The sequence below is a fragment of the Pseudophryne corroboree genome, unplaced genomic scaffold, assembly GCF_028390025.1.
Source record: "Pseudophryne corroboree isolate aPseCor3 unplaced genomic scaffold, aPseCor3.hap2 scaffold_1284, whole genome shotgun sequence".
NCBI classification, from domain to species: Eukaryota; Metazoa; Chordata; class Amphibia; order Anura; family Myobatrachidae; genus Pseudophryne; species Pseudophryne corroboree.
This window is the reverse complement of record NW_026967909.1, coordinates 40967-53184: the sequence shown is the minus strand read 5'-3', so window position 1 is coordinate 53184 and position 12218 is coordinate 40967. Positions and strand designations below refer to the sequence as shown.

At 49.7% G+C, this 12218-nt stretch overlaps 7 non-coding genes across 7 annotated transcripts; all 7 read right to left on the bottom strand.

Moving 5' to 3' along the window:
• Positions 1 to 8532: 8532 nt before the first annotated feature.
• LOC134993517 (U1 spliceosomal RNA) lies at positions 8533 to 8695 on the bottom strand. The gene has a single exon (XR_010197307.1). It is a non-coding gene; the product is annotated as a U1 spliceosomal RNA (small nuclear RNA).
• Positions 8696 to 8847: 152 nt separating this feature from the next.
• LOC134993501 (U1 spliceosomal RNA) lies at positions 8848 to 9011 on the bottom strand. Its single transcript, XR_010197292.1, has one exon. It is a non-coding gene; the product is annotated as a U1 spliceosomal RNA (small nuclear RNA).
• A 671-nt stretch (positions 9012 to 9682) lies between these two features.
• LOC134993514 (U1 spliceosomal RNA) lies at positions 9683 to 9845 on the bottom strand. The gene has a single exon (XR_010197304.1). It is a non-coding gene; the product is annotated as a U1 spliceosomal RNA (small nuclear RNA).
• Positions 9846 to 9997: 152 nt separating this feature from the next.
• On the bottom strand, positions 9998 to 10161 carry LOC134993503 (U1 spliceosomal RNA). The gene has a single exon (XR_010197294.1). It is a non-coding gene; the product is annotated as a U1 spliceosomal RNA (small nuclear RNA).
• A 671-nt stretch (positions 10162 to 10832) lies between these two features.
• On the bottom strand, positions 10833 to 10995 carry LOC134993509 (U1 spliceosomal RNA). Its single transcript, XR_010197300.1, has one exon. It is a non-coding gene; the product is annotated as a U1 spliceosomal RNA (small nuclear RNA).
• A 152-nt stretch (positions 10996 to 11147) lies between these two features.
• LOC134993502 (U1 spliceosomal RNA) lies at positions 11148 to 11311 on the bottom strand. The gene has a single exon (XR_010197293.1). It is a non-coding gene; the product is annotated as a U1 spliceosomal RNA (small nuclear RNA).
• Positions 11312 to 11982: 671 nt separating this feature from the next.
• LOC134993520 (U1 spliceosomal RNA) lies at positions 11983 to 12145 on the bottom strand. Its single transcript, XR_010197310.1, has one exon. It is a non-coding gene; the product is annotated as a U1 spliceosomal RNA (small nuclear RNA).
• Between the last annotated feature and the right edge of the window lie 73 nt (positions 12146 to 12218).

Below are 12218 nucleotides of genomic sequence, written 5' to 3'. Positions count from 1 at the left end.
GGATTCCAACATCGGTCAAATGACCGCCGGTATACCATCTGCCGGGATGGTAAATGTATCCTGAGGACAGGTAGTGAGTGTGGAGGGATAGGTGGTTCAGTAAAATGTAACGGCTCAAACTGCGATCATTCACTGATAAATTGATTTATAGCTCTCCCTTTTTAACCATTGCAATTATAAAAGCAATGTTTTTTTAAACTTTTAAATAAAGCTTGTTAGCATCCCCAGCACACTGTATATGCTGGGAGATGTAGTTCTCAATATGAAAACATTTAATTACTGTATGAACTCTAATCCCACAACTGAAACCTGGATGGTGCTCCTGGCAAGTGACATCCTGGCCAAGGGGTAGATACGCCCCTGAGGGTCAGGGCCAGCAACAGAAATCTTGGGCCCCAGTACACTGATATCTCTGGGGCCCCCTTAAGCCCCCCTTAACTTGGCAGAGGGATCTTTAAAAAAAAAATGGAGCCTTTGACTCGGACCGTCAGTGAGGCCGGCAGGTGGTTTTCATACTGGGCTATCCAGCTCTTCGGTGGCGGTGGCAGGGACATTCAGAAAAGGGCCAGCACAGCAACATGCATAATAATGGCAATACAGTATGGACAACTGGGACTGGACAAAGTGATGGGGTAAAAGGAGGGGGGAGGGTTTAGTTGGCCTGTTGACACTGCAGCATACTTACGACTGCAAGGGATATAGGACTCTTGAGTTCACGGGCCAATTTCATGGCAGTCTCGGATAGGAGGGCATTGTGGATTCACCAAGGGAATGCTGATGCTGACTCCAAGAAGAAAGGGAGTCTCTTCCCTATGAAGGTGAAGCCTTGTTTGGCGACGGCCTAGTTAATTTGATCTCGGCAGCTCCCGCAGGTAAGCCAACCTTCTTGCCCTATGTTCCCTCTCAACGGATGAAGACGCATCATTATCTACCGCAGTCATTTTGGCCCAATAGATATGCAAGAAGTTAAGATTCCCCTTTCTTTGCAGGTAGAGGAAGGAGATGGAAGAGGTCTGTAGCCTCTTCAAGATCGCAGGAGCAGAGATTGTCCTCTGCTTCTGCCAAATCCACTGCGTGACGCTGGGGCTTTCTTGCAGGAGCCCACACCAGTGGGGGCACGTCTAAAACTCTTCAGTCAGTTCTGGATTCATTCGGACCTGGACTCGTGGGTTTTACAAATAGTGTCCCAAGGGTACAAACTGGGGTTTCAAGACGTTCCCCCTCACCGATTGTTCAAATCGGCCTTAGTCAGCAGGGAGAAGGTTTTTATTCAAGCCTCTTCGTGGTCCCGAAGCCGGACGGCTCAGTCAGACCAATCTAAATTCTGAAATCCCTCAATTTCTTCCTAAAGAAATTCAATTTCAAGATGGAATCTCTCAGGGTAGTGATCTCCAGTCCGGAGGAAAGAGATTTCATGGTTTTGGTAGACATAAAGGATGCCTACTTACATGTTCCCATTTAGCCACTGCATCAAGCTACCTAAGGTTTGCAATTCAGGATTGTCATTACCAATTTCAGACATTGCCGTTTGGTCTGTCCACGGCTCCGAGGATTTTCACCAGGGTGATGGCGGAAATGATGGTTCTCCTTCGCAAGCAAGGAGTCACAATTATCCCGTACTTGGATGATCTCCTGATAAAGGTGAGATCCAGGGACCAGTTGGTGCAAAACATTGCACTCTCCCTGACAGTTCTTCAACAACATGGTTGGCTCCTACACTTGCCAAAATCGCAGTTGGTCCCAATGACGCGGTAGTTGTTTTTGGGAGTCATACTGGACACAGAAGAGGTTTTCTTCCAGGGGAAAGGCTATGGAGATCCAGAGTCTGGTCAAACAAATTCTGAAACCAGCAAGAGTGTTAATCCATCAATGCATTCGGTTGCTGGGGAAGATGGTTGTGGCCTACGAGGCCATTCAGTTTGGCAGGTTCCATGCTAGAGTGTTCCAGTGGGACCTGTTGGACAAGTGGTCCGGATCCCACCTACACATGCACCGGAGGATAATCCTGTCTTCCAAGACCAGAATCTCACTCCATTGGTGGCTGCACAGTTCTCACCTCCTAGAGGGGCGATGGTTCGGGATCCAGCACTGGATCCTACGGACCACAGATGCAACCCTCCGAGGCTGGGGAGCAGTCACACAGGGGGAAAACGTCCAAGGAAGATGGTCAAGTCAGGAAAGTTGTCTCCACATAAATGTTCTGGAGTTAAGGGCCATTTAATAACTGCAGACACAGTACGCACTGGGACGGGTGCCCAGCATCCTCTACAGACTAAGAGAAAAGGATTTACCGGTAGGTATTAAAATTCTAGTTTCTCTAACGTCCTAGAGGATGCTGGGGACTCCGTAAGGACCATGGGGATAGACGGGCTCCGCAGAGTTCATGATCTTCACTGAGCACTGCAGCTGTGCGCCATTGCTCCCATACACCTCACATACTCCGGTCACTGTAAGGGTGCAGGGCGCAGGGGGGGCACCCTGGGCAGCAATATAAACCTCTTTTTGGCAAAAATATAACATATATACAGCTGGGCACTGTATATATGTATGAGCCCCCGCCAATTTTACAGTTTAAGCGGGACAGAAGCCCGCCGCCGAGGGGGCGGGGCTTCTCCCTCAGCACTCACCAGAGCCATTTTTTCTCCAGAGCACCGCTGAGAGGAAGCTCCCCGGACTCTCCCCTGCTTATACCACGGTAGAGAAGAGGGTTGAAAAGAGGGGGGGGCACAAAATTCGGCGCAAATTACATACAGCAGCGCTACTGGACAAACATTAAGTTATTGTGTTATTCCTGGGTTATATAGCGCTGGGGTGTGTGCTGGCATACTCTCTCTCTGTCTCTCCAAAGGGCCTTGTGGGGAAACTGTCTTCAGAAAAAGCATTCCCTGTGTGTGTGGTGTGTCGGTACACGTGTATCGACATGTCTGAGGAAGAAGGCTATATTAGAGAGGAGCGGGAGCAAATGAATGTGGTGTCTCCGCTGACACCTGATTGGATGGATATGTGGAATGCTTTAAATGCTAGTGTAAACTCATTGTACAAAAGATTAGACAAGGCTGAAGCTTTGGGACAGTCAGGGTCTCAACCCATGCCTGATCCTATGTTGCAGGGACTGTCAGGGTCTCATAAGCGCCCACTATCCCAGATTGTTGACACAGATACCGACATGGATTCTGACTCCAGTGTCGATTACGATGATGCAAAGTTACAGCCAAAATTGGCAAAATCCATTCGATATATGATTATGGCAATAAAAGATGTTTTGCACATCACAGAGGAACCCCCTGTCCCTGACAAGAGGGTACATATGTACAAGGGAAAGAAGCCTGAGGTAACCTTTGAGGGGGTCACACGAGCTGAACGAGTTATGTGAAAAAGCTTGGGAATCTCCAGATAAAAGACTGCAGATTTCCAAAAGGATTCTTATGGCGTATCCTTTTCCATCAACGGATAGGTTACGATGGAAATCCTCCCCTAGGATGGACAAAGCATTAACACGCACAGCTACAGTTGGAAAATCAAATTTTTTACCTTATGTTCCCTCAAAGCATAAGAAAGCTCCGCATTATCAAATGCAGTCCTTTCGGTCACAAAGAAACAAGAAAGTGCGAGGTGCGTCCTTTCTTGCCAGAGGTAGGGGCAGAGGAATAAAGCTGCACAACACAGCTAGTTTCCAGGAACAGAAGTCCTCCCCGGCCTCTACAAAATCTACCTCATGACGCTGGGGCTCCACTGGCAGAGTCCGGCCCATGTGATGTCATGCAGCTGCTCTGACCACACCTCCTGTTTCTCCGTTGCCGACCCCATTTTGAAACCATGCCCCCGCACCGCTCCATCTCCGACTTGGAAATGGAGTGTTGTTGACCCCCCTCCCACCCCCCCCTTCACCGATTCACAGACAGAGGCGATCGCATTATCTGCGGGGTGTCGCAGAAAATGCAGGCGGATGCGTATGCTCTTAGCAGTTTTTGCAGTTGGATTGCGATCCAACCTGAATCAGGCCCCATTACCTATCACAATGCACTGCGGGTAGTACAAAATGGGGTTAATATAGGAGAAAAAAACCCAACCTTAACTGTCCCTGGTGGCTAGTGGAGCGGCTGCCCAGTAATCAGTGTCCACGCCAGTGCGCACACGGCCCGCCCCCATCAGCGGCCTCGTGATCCCGGAGGGCGGTGTGTGTGTGTGACTGACCTTAGGAAGAAACCGGAGCCTCCGCTGCAGTGACCCAGCAACCGGGGCACAGGAGTATACTGCGCCATTGGGAGTGATGGAGCTGCAGTAAAGAAGTCTATTAGACCTAGCCTGCTGCAGCCCTTGTAGATTCTTATAAAAAAAGTTCTTCTTTTCTTGCCAAAATTAATAGCTAAGAATAGGCTGCCTGAGGCATCCCCCTGTTAAGTGGCCTGCTACTGAAGGCACCAACTACAAACTGAGCTCCCTGTTCATGGAAGCGAGGTTATAGAGGAGGGGGCGCTGAGCATCTTGGGAACAGTCAAAAGCTTTGAGCCTGTTGGTGCCTCAGATCAAGATCCTACTCTACACCCCAATGTGAATCCTTGTGGAGTCCAGTGTACCCCACAGAAGAAATTAATGTGTCACACCCATTGGCAGCAACATTAGAATAGCTGCTGATGGGCACAATTGAGAAAGGAAGGGGGGAAAACATTTGAATCCAGCACATATATGTAATTTGAATATGTAATTTGTACCTTCCTACTTTAAAATGTAATGGATGAACCTCACCCTGTGAGAACTATCTTCATGATCAAGAGACCTCATATGCAAGATAAGTATGTGTTGGGATAGGGCTGTGGAGGGCGGCTGCTCGGGCACACCCCTGTCAAGTTAAGGAGATTCAACAGAGGCAGCACAAGGGAACTCTCATCTGGGGACAACAACTGCAGGGAGAACACATTTTCAGACGAATGTGGGAGGGCAGAAGGCTGCCTAATACTGAAGCACCCCCAAACAACAAACCAAATGCAGCAACTAGTGCAAGCATTCCTGGGGGAAGGCCTGCAGCAGATGGATTTGAATATGGTGATGTCATCCAAGCAGTGGGCATAGTTGGCTGCAACCCTCGTCTGCATATGAAAAGAGAAAAGGGTCACGCAGGGCATGGCGGCCTTTGTGGGGTTGCGCTTGGATGACGCCTAAATCGCTTTATACACCCCCACCCCCCATCAGTGTGGGCTCATGTTGGCCATGCCCCAGCCCCTGAAGCATTCAAGCTGATTTCTTGCAGCAGCTGGACCCAGTAACAGCTCCAGAGTTGTTCTACAAGACAAGTAAAAGGGTGTGAGCCCTGCAGCACCACCTGTAGTTTGCATACACACATATATAGGACAGCATCTCTTATATGCCCCAGGGTCAATAAAATAGTATCCTTATCTAGGGTATCCATCCCCTCAGATAAGGTATCCGTCCATGCCGCTACAGCACTACACACCCAGGCCGACGCAATTGCCGGTCTGAGTAAGGTACCTGAATGTGTATAAATGGACTTCAGGGTAATCTCCTGTTTGCGGTCAGCAGACTCTTTGAGGGTAGCCGTATACTGGGACGGGAGGGCTACCTTCTTGGATAAGCGTGTTAATGCTTTGTCCACCCTAGGGGAGGATTCCCATCGTAACCTATCCATTGATAGGAAAGGATACGCCATAAGAATCCTTTTGGAAATCTGCAGTCCTTTATCTGGAGATTCCCAAGCTTTTTCACATAACTCGTTCAGCTCGTGTGACCCCCTCAAAGGTTACCTCAGGCTTTTTTCCCTTGTACATATGTACCCTCTTGTCAGGGACAGGGGATTCCTCTCTGATGTGCAAAACATCTTTTATTGCCATAATCATATATCGAATGGATTTTGCCAATTTTGGCTGTAACTTTGCATCATCGTAATCGACACTGGAGTCAGAATCCGTGTCGGTATCTGTGTCAACAATCTGGGATAGTGGGCGCTTATGAGACCCTGACAGTCCCTGCAACATAGGATCAGGCATGGGTTGAGACCCTGACTGTCCCAAAGCTTCAGCCTTGTCTAATCTTTTGTGCAATGAGTTTACACTAGCATTTAAAACACTCCACATATCCATCCAATCAGCTGTCGGTGGAGACACCACATTCATTTGCTCCTGCTCCTCTCTAATATAGCCTTCTTCCTCAGACATGTCGACACACGTGTACCGACACACCACACACACAGGGAATGCTTTTTCTGAAGACAGTTTCCCCACAAGGCCCTTTGGAGAGACAGAGAGAGAGTATGCCAGAACACACCCCAGCGCTATATAACCCAGGAATACACAGTAACTTAATGTTTGCCCAGTAGTACTGCTGTATGTAATTTGCGCCGAATTATGTGCCCCCCCCCCCCTCTTTTCAACTCTCTTGTCTACTATGGTATAAGCAGGGGAGAGTCCGGGGAGCTTCCTCTCAGCGGTGCTGTGAAGAAAAAATGGCGCTGGTGAGTGCTGAGGGAGAAGCCCCGCACCCTCGGCGGCGGGCTTCTGTCCCGCTTAAACTGTAAAATTGGTGGGGGCTCATACATATATATAGTGCCCAGCTGTATATGTGTTATATTTTTGCCAAAAAGAGGTTATATTGCTGCCCAGGTGCCCCCCCCCCCCCCTGCGCCCTGCACCCTGCAGTGACTGGAGTGTGTGAGCTGTATGGGAGCAATGGCGCACAGCTGCAGTGCTGTGCGTTACTTCAGTGAAGATCATGAAGTCTTCTGCCACCTCTGAAGTCTTCTTTTCTTCTCATACTCACCCGGCTTCTATCCTCCGGCTCTGCAAGGGGGACGGAGGCGCGGCTCTGGGACGGACGGCGATGGTGAGATCCTGCGTACCAATCCCTCTGGAGCTAATGGTGTCCAGTAGCCTAAGAAGCAGGACCTTGCAACTCAGAGTAGGGCTGCTTCTCTCCCCTCAGTCCCTCGATGAGGGAATCTGTTGCCAGCAGTGCTCCCTGAAAATTAAAAACCTAACAAAATACTTTCTGTCAGAAAGCTCAGGAGAGCTCCTGAAAGCATCCAGTCTCCACTGGGCACAGTATCAAACTGAGGTCTGGAGGAGGGGCATAGAGGGAGGAGCCAGTGTACACCAAGAACTAAAGTCTTTCTTAAAGTACCCATGTCTCCTGCGGAGCCTGTCTATCCCCATGGTCCTTACGGAGTCCCCAGCATCCTCTAGGACGTTAGAGAAAATAGGATTTTAATACCTACCGGTAAATCCTTTTCTCTTAGTCCGTAGAGGATGCTGGGCACCCGTCCCAGTGCGTACTGTGTCTGCAGTTATTAAATGGCCCTTAACTCCAGAATATTTATGTGGAGACAACTTTCCTGACTTGACCATCTTCCTTGGATGTTTTCCCCTGTGTGACTGCTCCCCAGCCTCGGAGGGTTGCATCCGTGGTCCCTAGGATCCAGTCCTGGATCCCGAACCATCGCCCCTCTAGGAGGTGAGAACTGTGCAGCCACCAATGGAGTGAGATTCTGGTCTTGGAAGACAGGATTATCCTCCGGTGCATGTGTAGGTGGGATCCGGACCACTTGTCCAACAGGTCCCACTGGAACACTCTGGCATGGAACCTGCCAAACTGAATGGCCTCGTAGGCCGCAACCATCTTTCCAAGCAACAGAATGCATTGATGGATTAACACTCTTGCTGGTTTTAGAATTTGTTTGACCAGACTCTGGATCTCCATAGCCTTTCCACTGGAAGAAAGCCTCTTCTGTGTCCAGTATGACTCCCAAAAACAACAACCGCGTCATTGGGACCAACTGCGATTTTGAATAGAACCTCACCCTGGGAGAACAATCTTCATGACCATGGTATCTCCTATGCAAAATAAGTATGATTTGGGATAGGGCTGGGGAGGGCCGCTGCTCAGGCACATCTCTGTCAAGTAAAGGAGATTCAACTGAGGCAGCACAAGGGAACTCACATCTGGGGACAACAACTGCAGGGAGAACACATATTTTCAGATGAACATGGGAGGGCAGAAGGCTGCCTAATACTGAAGCACCCCCAAACAACAAACCAAATGCAACAACTAGTGCAAGCATTCCTGGGGGAAGGCCTGCAGCAGATGGATTTGCATATGGTTGTGTCATCCAAGTAGTGGGTCAAAGTTGGCTTCAACCCTCGTCTGCATATGAAAAGAGAAAAGGGGCGTGCAGGGCATGGCGGCCTTTTGCGGCGCTTGGATGACCCCTAGTTCACATTAAACACCCCCACCCTCCTTCGGTGTGGGGCTCATGTTGGCAATGCCCCAGCCCCTGAAGCATTCAAGCTGATTTCTTGCAGCAGCTTGGCACTGTAACAGCTCCAGAGCTGCTCTGTAAGGCAAGTAAAAGGGTGTGGGCCCTGCAGCACTACCTGTAGTTCGCATTGTGCGTTGGAAGGCACAAAGTAAGCAGACAGGAGGAGAAGTCAGGATAGTGCACAAGGGTATAGAAGGGAGGGGCTCAAAAAAAAAGAAGTGGAAACAGACAGCAAACTAGGCTGGAGAGAGACCTGAGACAAAGAGATCTGAATTATATGAAAGCCGACCAGTGGAAACACAAATTATGCAGTCAAGTGTCCCACATTTGGGGAAATCGCAGTAGCAGCACACCCAGAGTGCAATGGGTGAGCCTTGCCCTGGGAGAAGCACCTTCCTGATCATAGTATCTCACCTGGCAGGTAAGTAGGAGTTGGGCTAGAGCTGGGGAGGGTCGCTGCTCGGGCACCCCCCTGTCAAGTGAAGGAGATCCAACTGAGGCAGCACAAGGGAACTCTCGAAAGAAGAACAAGGCTAGAGGAAGATCTGAGACAAAGAAATCTGACTTTTACCAGAGCTGACCAGAGGAAAGCACAAACACAGTCCCCCACTACCACAAATAATGCAGTCGAGTTTCCCACATTTGGGGAAATCACAGGGGTCAGCATACCCAGAATGCAATGAATGAACCTCACCCTGGGAGAAGAATCTTCATGACCATGGTATCTCCTATGCAAAATAAGTATGATTTGGGATAGGGCTGGGGAGGGCCGCTGCTCAGGCATATCTCTGTCAAGTAAAGGAGATTCAACTGAGGCAGCACAAGGGAACTCTCATCTGGGGACAACAACTGCTGGGAGAACACATATTTTCAGATGAACATGGGAGGGCAGAAGGCTGCCTAATACTAAAGCACCCCCAAACAACAAACCAAATGCAACAACTAGTACAAGCATTCCTGGGGGAAGGTTTGCAGAAGACGCATTTGCATACAGTGATGTCATCCAAGCAGTGGGACAAAGTTGGCTGGAACCCTCATCTGCATATGAAAAGAGAAAAGGGGTATGCAGGGCATGGCGGCCTTTTGCGGCGCTTGGATGACCCTTAGTTCGCATTAAATACCCCCACCCTCCTTTGGTGTGGGGCTCATGTTGGCAATGCCCCTGCCCCTGAAGCATTCAAGCTGATTTCTTGCAGCAGATTGGCACTGTAACAGCTCCAGAGCTGCTCTGTAAGGCAAGTAAAAGGGTGTGGGCCCTGCAGCACTACCTGTAGTTCGCATTGTGTGTTGGAAGGCACAAAGTAAGCAGACGGGAGAAGTCAGGATAGTGCGCAAGGGCATAGAAGGGAGCGGCTCAAGAAAAGAGAAGTGGAAACAGACAGCAAACTAGGCTGGAGAGAAACCTGAGAAAAAGAGATCTGAATTATACGAGAGCCGACCAGGGGAAACACAAATTATGCAGTCAAGTGTCCCACATTTGGGGAAATCGCAGGAGCAGCACACCCAGAGTGCAATGGGTGAGCCTTGCCCTGGGAGAAGCACATTCATGATCATAGTATCTCACCTGGCAGGTAAGTAGGAGTTGGGCTAGAGCTGGGGAGGGTCGCTGCTCAAGCACCCCCCTGTCAAGTGAAGGAGATCCAACTGAGGCAGCACAAAGGAACTCTCGAAAGAAGAATAAGGCTAGAGGAAGAAATGAGACAAAGAAATCTGACTTTTACCAGAGCTGACCAGAGGAAAGCACAAACACAGTTCCCCACTACCACAAATAATGCAGTCAAGTTTCCCACATTTGGGGAAATCACAGGGGTCAGCATACCTAGAATGCAATGAATGAACCTCACCCTGGGAGAACAATCTTCATGACCATGGTATCTCCTATGCAAAATAAGTATGATTTGGGATAGGGCTGGGGAGGGCCGCTGCTCAGGCACATCTCTGTCAAGTAAAGGAGATTCAACTGAGGCAGCACAAGGGAACTCTCATCTGGGGACAACAACTGCAGGGAGAACACATATTTTCAGATGAACATGGGAGGGCAGAAGGCTGCCTAATACTGAAGCACCCCCAAACAACAAACCAAATGCAACAACTAGTGCAAGCATTCCTGGGGGAAGGCCTGCAGCAGATTGATTTGCATATGGTTATGTCATCCAAGCAGTGGGTCAAAGTTGGCTTCAACCCTCGTCTGCATATGAAAAGAGAAAAGGGGCGTGCAGGGCATGGCGGCCTTTTGCGGCGCTTGGATGACCCCTAGTTCGTATTAAACACCTCCACCCTCCTTCGGTGTGGGGCTCATGTTGGCTATGCCCCAGCCCCTTAAGCATTCAAGCTGATTTCTTGCAGCAGCTGGGCACTGTAACAGCTCCAGAGCTGCTTTGTAAGGCAAGTAAAAGGGTGTGGGCCCTGCAGGACTACCTGTAGTTTGCATTGTGCATTGGAAGGCACAAAGTAAGCAGACGGGAGAAGTCAGGATAGTGCGCAAGGGCATAGAAGGGAGCGGCTCAAGAAAAGAGAAGTGGAAACAGACAGCAAACTAGGCTGGTGAGAGACCTGAGACAAAGAGATCTGAATTATACGAGAGCCGACCAAGGGAAACAAAAATTATGCAGTCAAGTTTCCCACATTTGGGTAAATCGCAGGAGCAGCACACCCAGAGTGCAATGGGTGAGCCTTGCCCTGGGAGAAGCACCTTCATGATCATAGTATCTCACCTGGCAGGTAAGTAGGAGTTGGGCTAGTGCTGGGGAGGGTCGCTGCTCGGGCACCCCCCTGTCAAGTGAAGGAGATCCAACTGAGGCAGCGCAAGGGAACGCTCGAAAGAAGAACAAGGCTAGAGGAAGATCTGAGACAAAGAAATCTGACTTTTACCAGAGCTGACCAGAGGAAAGCACAAACACAGTCCCCCACTACCACAAATAATGCAGTCGAGTTTCCCACATTTGGGGAAATCACAGGGGTCAGCATACATAGAATGCAATGAATGAACCTCACCCTGGGAGAACAATCTTCATGACCATGGTATCTCCTATGCAAAATAAGTATGATTTGGGATAGGGCTGGGGAGGGCCGCTGCTCAGGCACATCTCTGTCAAGTAAAGGAGATTCAACTGAGGCAGCACAAGGGAACTCTCATCTGGGGACAACAACTGCAGGGAGAACACATATTTTCAGATGAACATGGGAGGGCAGAAGGCTGCCTAATACTGAAGCACCCCCAAACAACAAACCAAATGCAACAACTAGTACAAGCATTCCTGGGGGAAGGCCTGCAGCAGATGGATTTGCATATGGTGATGTCATCCAAGCAGTGGGTCAAAGTTGGCTTCAACCCTCGTCTGCATATGAAAAGAGAAAAGGGGTGTGCAGGGCATGGCGGCCTTTTGCGGCGCTTGGATGACCCCTAGTTCGCATTAAACACCTCCACCCTCCTTCGGTGTGGGGCTCATGAGTGCTATGCCCCAGCCCCTTAAGCATTCAAGCTGATTTCTTGCAGCAGCTGGGCACTGTAACAGCTCCAGAGCTCCTCTGTAAGGCAAGTAAAAGGGTGTGGGCCCTGCAGCACTACCTGTAGTTCGCATTGTGCGTTGGAATGCACAAAGTAAGCAGACGGGAAAAGTCAGGATAGTGCGCAAGGGCATAGAAGGGAGCGGCTCAAGAAAAGAGAAGTGGAAACAGACAGCAAACTAGGCTGGAGAGAGACCTGAGACAAAGAGATCTGAATTATACGAGAGCCGACCAGGGGAAACACAAATTATGCAGTCAAGTGTCCCACATTTGGGGAAATCGCAGGAGCAACACACCCAGAGTGCAATGGGTAAGCCTTGCCCTGGGAGAAGCACCTTCATGATCATAGTATCTCACTTGGCAGGTAAGTAGGAGTTGGGCTAGAGCTGGGGAGGGTCGCTGCTCGGGCACCCCCCTGTCAAGTGAAGGAGATCCAACTGAGACA